Below are 9,952 nucleotides of genomic sequence, written 5' to 3'. Positions count from 1 at the left end.
CCAATATGAGATCATCAGACTGGTAAGTTATGTTTCTTTTAAATGACTATCTTGCCATTCTGACCCTCTGACGGGATCCGGAATTTGGAAAATAGATAAAGCCATGTGATTAGGATCTGACCTGGACCTTTGGAGGCGATTAGCACTAAAACAACTATTCAGCTAAAGAGGGGATAAGTGGACATAGTTGCCTGCCTTTGGTATGATGAAAGTAAATTAGTGGTTTATTTTATATAAGGGTTAAGATAACGCCCTCGGGAAGATCGATCTAAAAGCATGAGGTTTCATTTAAATTCTTATTTAGGCGGAGGCTCTGTCTGATATTTTTTGCTAAAATATCCAAGAATTAGGAATCCCTACGAATTGATAATCCGTACTACGTAGGCATCAATGATTGGCCAGTAGTAGACTGTTACTACGAATGGAAAGCTTGTGCCGTGCGAATCGTTAGCAAGATTTCGCTCTGCAGATTAACTCTTGTTATGTGACGAATGCAGGAATGTTGGCGGAGAACGTTTTGATTACTCTCAGTAAGGGTAACAACCCTCCAAAGAACTACGTACATTACAAGAGTTACGTTGGTGTGTTACAAATGAATGTGCATCCCAAGTAGAACCCATTCAGTAAGCCCAGTAATAAAACAGTTTGGGACCCCACATACGGCCAACCAGTGAATGCATTTGCTTGGACCTCAGATGAATGGGTAATGTACGTCCCTCGGAAGTTATGCAATTCTGACCTCGGACCTTTGAACGTTTCTGTACTGACAGACCTTTCACTGGTATGATGAATAGATAGAGATCTATTTCAAATAGGGCTGATAATTGCACCCACGGGAAGAAGTTATTTAATTTTGACCCGGACCTTTGCACCGTTTCTGCACTGACAGAAACGGTTCAAAGGTATGATGAATAGACAGAGATTCTATTTCAAATAGGGCTGATGATTGCACCCGCGGGAAAACCAAGTAGGATGAATTGAGTGGCCTCATGTTGTTTGAACCTGAATGAAATGTACATAAAATAGAGGAGCCTCCCAACCTAAAGACACCAACGACGGCGAAAAATTTGATTTAACCACTGTTCAACTTTTCTTGTCATGTTACTAAACTTATCTTTTTTCAGAAAAGTGGACGAGTGGTAAAACTAAATATAATAGAAAAATAACGTCCGGCCTTTACGGACGCAAACAGTGCCAGCAGGTAAGTATGGCACTGAAACAACTGAGGGAATAGGCCCCCCTCGGTTGTGAAAAGAAAAAATATATAAAGAACATCGTTGTGTCTCATCCCAATTGTTATGTTATGTATTTTTCGCGCCGTATTTCTATCCTTTCTTTCCATGCTTTGCTTTCATGTTGTCTACAACCTCTTGTAGACCCTTCTTCTTTCCACAGCGCTGGAGAAGCAGTTTTACGCCGTCCCGAAATTCGAAATGTATTTGAATGCGATTGTAATAGATTTACTGCTGAGTTGTATTAATATGATCTGAGAGATCGTATAGATTTTTTTTTCAGATAAATAGCAATGCCCAAGGAACGAATGCCCGAAAAACTTAGCAGTTCAAGACACTGATCGAGAGCCAGAGGACAATTCAACTCCACAAAAGTTTATTCTTCAAACAGGTTTGATTGATAAACCACAAGTGAGTACCCTGAAACTAACATAGAAATAAATAAATCGGGCTCCTTTGAGACATTGACTTTACTCTGATTTACAAATTTGTACAAAATATATTACAGTTTTTTCCTATCGTTTTAGGCAATTTACCTAAACCATGTTCACATTCCCTAAACACTTAACACAGTGAGCATACCAGTAGACCATGTGAACCAAACTGTGGTTACTTGCCCCTATGCTAAGATACAAATGCTGGCAATGACGCCTTCTTCCAATTTTCATGGATACCTGCCCCAGTCAATGTTCACTACCGGCAAAACGCTGTGGAACTACAGCATATTTTACCAATGTTTAGATACTCTGTTCAAAACAGTGAACTTTCTGTTCAAAACATAACAGTAATTTAGATCACTGTAGATGGAAAGATGCTACATTTGGACAGACAAATGAAGTTACATGTTTGAATAAGAAAAAATATTTAGTTTATAGTTTATTTATTTTATTTTACAGTAATTTAGATTTTTTTTCCCCCTGTGCACCATAGTTCTTGGTGAATTGGCATGGAATTACTTTTTTTACGTAAAAGCAACACTACATACAATGATCTGTACAAAACACAGAGGATAAGTTTTGCAATGCAAAACACCTGGTGGTCATTTCAGCTAAATCTCCAAAAAGTAAAGCACAGTGAAAAAAACTGTGTTTGTGATTTGTTTCTGGATCATATATTACGTACTTACTGTATGTAATTTGCATTACAAAAACTGAAAATTGTTATTCTCAGTTTCTCATAAAACACTTACAGTATTTACTGTATTTACAATTACAGTACATTTACCACACTCAATTGTGACATCTTTTGTGGGAGGTAAACCGACATATGAACACTGTCAGCAGATACTTGGCTTGGATTGTCATACTGTAATATTACAAACTTTATTATTGTAGTCCAAAGAAGTGTTTGTCTGTGTTTTTCTCTTTTTTTCAATGCAACACTACAGGAAATCTATGCCAAACTGGAGGACACAGCAACATTTTATATATGCAATTGGCAATGCTTCAAGATGTTAGTGTTTTTTAGGTCATAGTGTTCTGAGAGGAAACATGTGTTAAGTTATGGCAGCATTGTTTGTGGTGTGGTTGTTGTAGTGCATTTTGCACCAAAGGTTAACAGATATGCAGAGGTGTGTGTCTCTAAAGCCCACTGTGTTAAGTGATAGGGAAAAGTGACCATAGTATGGGTACATGACCGAAAACGATAGGAAAAAACTGTAATATCATTCAGTTAGATAACATTTCTTTGTTTCTTTATCAAACAGATCTGTGGTCTCCATTTACGTTGAGTTCCACATGTTTTAAAATTATTAAATAACATTAACATAGCCTACTTTTAGCATTAAAGAATTCATGACGTAAAACTATAACAAAAGTGATTGTATTTTGTTTCGTATCCCTATCTGTTGTATCAGCTGTGTGTGTATTCCTTTATTTGTATTAATTTGTTTGTGTTTTCTTTCCAAAAGAACGTCTGAATCCCACAATCATAAAGAGTAAAATGGACGCCCATTCATCAAAACGGGACGCTAAGGTGACAATAACGGTATCAAAGCAAATTAAAAAAGAGCGGACCTGGTAAGAACCCGCTATAAAAAAAAATTAAAAAAAATGATCCTATAGTGCCACCAAGATCCCCCGCAGATATAGTCTTGAGAGAAGAAGGCATATACTCGGTCTTTCCATTTACTTATGATGTGTACGAATGGACAGATGGCTGTTGGCCAATAGGTGGTTCTTTGGATTCTTGCAAACTACAAGAATTAAAAGAAACAATAACGTCTGGACCAGATCCGAATTGGGATTTTAATTACACACAGAATTGTTTAGATGCATGGATTCGCACGGCAAAACGACACCCAATACCGAAACCAGTTAAACAAGAAGTAACTCCAGAAATCGCGTCTAACATTTTCAAAATAACGATGCAAATCAACCCAGATTGGACAGAAGTGTATAGAACAACTCTGTTGAACAAAACAGCAACTAGTAATGCAGAACATGTTGATAAATTAATGACTGAAATAGAGTTAACAGCCGCAGAAGTAGACGCTATTAAAACAGCCCAAAACAACATAAAAGACAAAACCGCCCTCGCTACACTTTGTGTATGGAGCCAACGTCAACTCGTTAAAGAACCCTCCAGATGTTTTTACTGCAAAAAGATAGGTCATCGGGAGAAATATTGCAGAAAGAAACACAGAGACGAGGCCAAACCGTCGGCCCCGCCCATGGAACCAGTCAGCGCCCCCCACACCATGAAGAACCCGCTACAACGCCCAGGTGAGTATAATCATTACTAGGACCCCTTGGAGAAGGAAACAAGGATCCAGGCAACGCTTCTTCAACTGTCTTCCACCCCCACCGAAAATCCAAAATGCTCCGTGCAGATGGCAAGGACCAACCCAGGTGTTACTGACCACGAGGACTGCAGTCAAACTCCAAGGAAAACCAGAATTGATCCATGCAAGCCGATGCCGCCCAGCACCTCCAGAAGAGGAAAGCACCAACGCCTCGAATGGACCACCTCTACCGTGATCTGCATAATACTCCTGATGAGCCCAGCAGACCAATGCAACGCAACCACCAGCAACAACGACCAACTCCCGACCAGAGCGGAACCCCAGCTCACCACATCATCACACAACCAGTTTGCAAGCCTACTTGCTGCAGCTCAAGAATGGGCCCCTTACTCCAATGAAGAGTTACCAAATGGAAAATGAGTGACCTAACATGCCAGACATACATTTTACTAATGTACATATTGATCATTTACTTTTACTAATTTCTTTGAATTTGCAATTTTACTAATGTACATATTGAATACTTTATTAATGATTGTTTTTTTTACTAATTTCTTTGAATTTGCAATTTTACTAATGTACATATTGATTACTTTATTAATGATTGTTTTTTACTAATTTCTTTGAATTTTGTTCCTATTATTCTGTGTTTTAAATTGTTTCACCATCATTTGTAATCCTGTGCCATAATATACCACCTGTAATAAGTGTTGATCTTATGATCAAAAAGGGAGGAACTGTCGTGGAAATATCAATCATAACTATAAATATACAATCACATACAAATTATATTAACCTTGTTTATATAATTATTACATTAGAAGAAACTGTATACGTTCTCCCTGTAACTTAAAACAAATCCCTTCCTCTCTTAAACTGAGAGAGGTTAAGTTAATTCGTATTCAAGTTCCCACTGGAACCAGTAAGTCTGGTTTTGTGACCAGGCCAATCGACTGACTTCTTTGTTGTGTAAACTATTTACAGCCACCATGTTTTGCAAACCTGCAGACATGTCCAATAACCACCCATTGTATTGCAAATTGACTTGGCCTTAGGTCACTCCCACTCCCTACCCACAATGGAAACGTTCCCTATAAGAATGTTGTTAACCTATTGTTTCATCGAATGTGTTCTTGGTAAACTTTGCTGCCAGTACTTTTCCCATGATCATGCTTTAAGATTAAATCAAATATTTCGCTGTCCGACGTGTCCGTGAGAGAACTTTCTCTTCATCAGGAACATACAGTAAAGCTCCGGTTCCGTCGATATATATAGGAAGTTATATAGGTAACAGAAAGGGCAGCTAGAGTCTGTCGGGGGAACGGGAAAAAGGGAAACCCGTTGCGGTTGGTGTTTTATATATATATATATATATAAATAATAATAATAGGCATTCATTAATAAATATATGTATATGTGTGTAGTAACAAGGAGGTTTCGGGGATATTAAATAATTTGTCAAATAATAACTAATAGTGTAAAAGGATCTAAAACATGGGTAACAGATCGGGAAAAACTGAGATAACGGGGCCTGCAAAGGTTATGTTGGAGAAGCATGGTGAATCGGCTCTGGAGGGTTTAAAATATTGGTGCAAACTGGGCTTTCCTGAAATGGGGAGTTTTAGCTTAAAACGATTACAGGAGTTAGAGAGACGGTTGTTGGAGTCAGAAATGAAAAAGAAAAGTTCCAAACTATGTTGGTGTGCATTTTATTTGTGGGAAAGAGAGGGCCAGGATAGAAAAAAAAATCAGCCAGGGACAGAGAGCGTAGAGAGTGTAGGGATTTTTAATCTCAATGTCACCCGAGATATAGACCCGGACCTGGACTGCACCGGCGGACCGCGTGCGAATCCCCCTTCTCATCCACCGTATGACAACGCCCCTGAAGCCGCCTCATCGGACAATCTCTACCCTGACCTCGAAGAAGAGGAGAAAGCCCCCGCTCGCAGCGCGAGAGAAGATAGGCCTGCAACTCGTAGCCAGGGGAAAGCTCAAAGCAGGCGACGGCCACACCGACCAAGCGGGAACCCGTCGCCAGCCGCTTGAGGAACCAGGGAATGGCGTTCTCCCCAACTCCTCAACATGGGGACGTGATGGATGGACAATTCCCCATGATCGAAGTACTGAACCCCCAGGATGGCAGTCCAGCATACGTTTTCCGTGCATGGAGACCCAGTGACATTAAGGACATAGCGGAATGGCTCCCAGACCCATCTGTAGTGGGGGGGGCTGCCTTCGCCACAGCCCTTCAAGAGTTGGTCCAACTCTGTACATACAGACTGACCCTAAGGTGGGGTCGGAACCAAGGCGACATGCCCGGGAGGGACGAAGCGGATTTAATGTTCAATTGGGATCAAGGGTCTGTGTACCGCCGGCTGGTAGAGGGACTGTGTGTACGGGCCAGGGGGGCGTTCCCCATGGTTAGAGATTGGACCGCTATTCGAAAGATCAAACAAATAGAAGGCGAGACGGTGGCTGACTTGATGGACCGCGTTGAAAAGGTGTTCAAGATCCATGGGGGAGTGCCTGTACCAACCGACCGGGTGGTTCAGACTCTGTACGAAGAAAATCTCACCGTGGCCTTCCTGGATGCGTTGGCCGACAAAATATCGGAATTCATAGAGACACACTGCATTGGGTGGCGTACCGCCAGACTTGATTTGATTATAAGTCACGCGACCCACGCAGAAAACCTCTTCATGAAGAAAGAAAAGTTCGAGAAGAATAGAAAAGAAGAGATAACCAAGAAGCTCCAGCTCGCCCAACTGGAGGCCCTGGAGAATCCTAAGCCAACCCGTCGCGACAAAGACCAAGGAACCGACCGGCCAGAAGAGAGAAAGTCCCATGGATTAATCAACCAGGGCCCCGTTTCCCGAAAGCGTCGTTAGCCTAAGTGGATCGTGAAGTGCGTCGAAAGGGCATCGTAGAGTTTTCACCGCGTTTCCCGAAAGCATCGTGGGGAACGAACGTCTTGAAAACGCTCGTAGCTAACGAGTACTCCAGGGCTGCTCGTAGGTACTCGTAGGACGCTAAGAGCATCGTCAGCTATAGCCTCAGTGGCGACACCATCGGACATTCCGTCTATTGGATGCGTTTTATTAAAACGCATTGCGCCTTTATGTTCTTAGTTTGGTAATTAATAAAGATTATTAATTAATTTATTAATAAAGATGTTAAAATGGCCAAAATAAAACAGTCCAGAAAATGTTTGCGCAGGCAGGGCACTCAAAATGTGTGAGAGAAAGTGGGGGGATTTGTGCAGACTGACATAGGCTACTCATAAAACGTAGCATAAAATAATGTAAAAAAAGAAATAAATTAAAACAATTAAAAAAAAGAAAAAAAATTATAAAAAACAAGCAAAGGAGCAGGCAAAAGGCTGGGATATGGTGGGGATTGGTCACGTTGACGGGATTGTTTAGTGACATGTGGGAGGGTGGAGGGGGTTAAAAAAAAGTCTCAATCACTCTTCGACGCGCATGAAAACCAGCCGCGTAGTTATGAGGGAGGCCGTCCTCACACCGATCTTCCTCGTCGTCATCGTCCTCAGCGTCCTCCGGTTCAAGCAATGCCACCCCAGCCTTAGCTGCAATGTTGTGCAACATAGCCGTCACACATATCACGGCGCATGACTTGGCCGGCGAAAACTGGAGCCCTCCGCCTGACTTGTGAAGGCATCTAAAGCGCCTTCCACCTCCCGATCGTGCGCTCAACGATGCACCGGGCCAGACGGTGGGCTTCGTTGTATTCCTCATCAATACATACCTTACCCTATTTCCGGAGGGGCTTTTATAGCCAATCAAATTATCAATCAAGGAAACCTTTATGCGGATTCAGATTAAGTCGGCTCTCTTTGCTGCGCAAAGCATGTTTCAGAAATCAGCCCATTAAGATAAATGTAGTTGTCACACAAGCTATTTTTAATTTTTTGTCATATGGAATTATTTCAGGGAGGAAAATGCCGTGAAACGCACAGTGCATTCAGGATTAGGACTGATATATGTCGGTTTAAGCCTAATCAATTGTGTTTTAATGTCTTTAGCATTCATATAATTGCAGTCTATTTTTTTCGTAGGCTACTTTGCTGTTGTCCTTGATGGGGATATATTGTAACCCTTTTTAACACAATTTTCCTGCGACATTCCTGCGTCTCCCCCTCCTACGGAGCCCATTTCAGCACCGTGTCAGTAGACAGTTACAATCCTACGACGTCGTGAGTGCAGCGAATGCGCGTTCACGTTAAGAGGAGTTTCGGGAAACGCTCCAAAGAAATTATCGATGGATCGCAAGATCCATCGGGAGAATGATCGTACGAGCGAAGATCCATCGTTATCGGGAAACGGGGCCCAGGACTGTTTGCATTGTGGCTCCAAGGATCATTGGTTAAAAGATTGTCCCATTAGAAATGAGGAAAACGATGAAGCGGACGACTGAGAATCCGCACCTTCCCGTGAAGTGACTGTGAATCATCCAAGAGGCGGAGGTGAAGGGAGGCATTCGCATTGACGGGACGCAGGAGCAGGCCAGGGCCCCGTTTCCCGAAAGCGTCGTTAGCCTAAGTGGATCGTGAAGTGCGTCGAAAGGGCATCGTAGAGTTTTCACCGCGTTTCCCGAAAGCATCGTAGGGAACGAACGTCTTGAAAACGCTCGTAGCTAACGAGTACTCCAGGGGTGCTCGTAGGTACTCGTAGGACGCTAAGAGCATCGTCAGCTATAGCCTCAGTGGCGTCACCATCGGACATTCCGTATATTGGATGCGTTTTATTAAAACGCATTGCGCCTTTATGTTCTTAGTTTGGTAATTAATAAAGATTATTAATTAATTTATTAATAAAGATGTTAAAATGGCCAAAATAAAACGGGACAGTCCAGAAAATGTTTGCGCAGGCAGGGCACTCAAAATGTGTGAGAGAAAGTGGGGGGATTTGTGCAGACTGACATAGGCTACTCATAAAACGTAGCATAAAATAATGTAAAAAATAAATTAAATTAAACAAATTAAAAAAAATAAAAAATAACGAAATAAAATAAATTAAAAAAAACAAGCAAAGGAGCAGGCAAAAGGCTGGGATATGGTGGGGATTGGTCACGTTGACGGGAATGTTTAGTGACATGAGGGAGGGTGGAGGGGGTTAAAAAAAAGTCTCAATCACTATTTGACGCGCATGAAAACCAGCCGCGTAGTTATGAGGGAGGCCGTCCTGACACCGATCTTCCTCATCGTCATCGTCCTCAACGTCCTCCGGTTCAAGCAATGCCACCCCAGCCTTAGCTGCAATGTTGTGCAACATAGCCGTCACACATATCACGGCGCATGACTTGGCCGGAGAAAACTGGAGCCCTCCGCCTGACTTGTGAAGGCATCTAAAGCGAAACTTCCACCTCCCGATCGTGCGCTCAACGATGCACCGGGCCAGACGGTGGGCTTCGTTGTATTCCTCATCATGGACGTCTCCCGGGTTATTCACAGGTGTGAAGAGGAATTATTTAAGGGGGGAAAATGCCGTGAAACGCACAGTGCATTCAGGATTAGGACTGATATATGTCGGTTTAAGCCTAATCAATTGTGTTTTAATGTCTTTAGCATTCATATAATTGCAGTCTATTTTTTTCGTAGGCTACTCTGCTGTTGTCCTTGATGGGGATATATTTTAACCCTTTTTAACACAATTTTCCTGCGACATTCCTGCGTCTCCCCCTCCTACGGAGCCCATTTCAGCACCGTGTCAGTAGACAGTTACAATCCTACGACGTCGTGAGTGCAGCGAATGCGCGTTCACGTTAAGAGGAGTTTCGGGAAACGCTCCAAAGAAATTGACGATGGATCGCAAGATCCATCGTGAGAATGATCGTACGAGCGTGGATCCATCGTTATCGGGAAACGGGGCCCAGGGCCCCGTTTCCCGATAACGATGGATCCACGCTCGTACGATCACGATCCATCGTCAATTTCTTTGGAGCGTTTCCCGAAACTCCT

Source organism: Gadus chalcogrammus, unplaced genomic scaffold, assembly GCF_026213295.1.
Source record: "Gadus chalcogrammus isolate NIFS_2021 unplaced genomic scaffold, NIFS_Gcha_1.0 GACHA089, whole genome shotgun sequence".
Classification (NCBI taxonomy): Eukaryota; Metazoa; Chordata; class Actinopteri; order Gadiformes; family Gadidae; genus Gadus; species Gadus chalcogrammus.
This window is presented reverse-complemented; position numbering follows the sequence as displayed.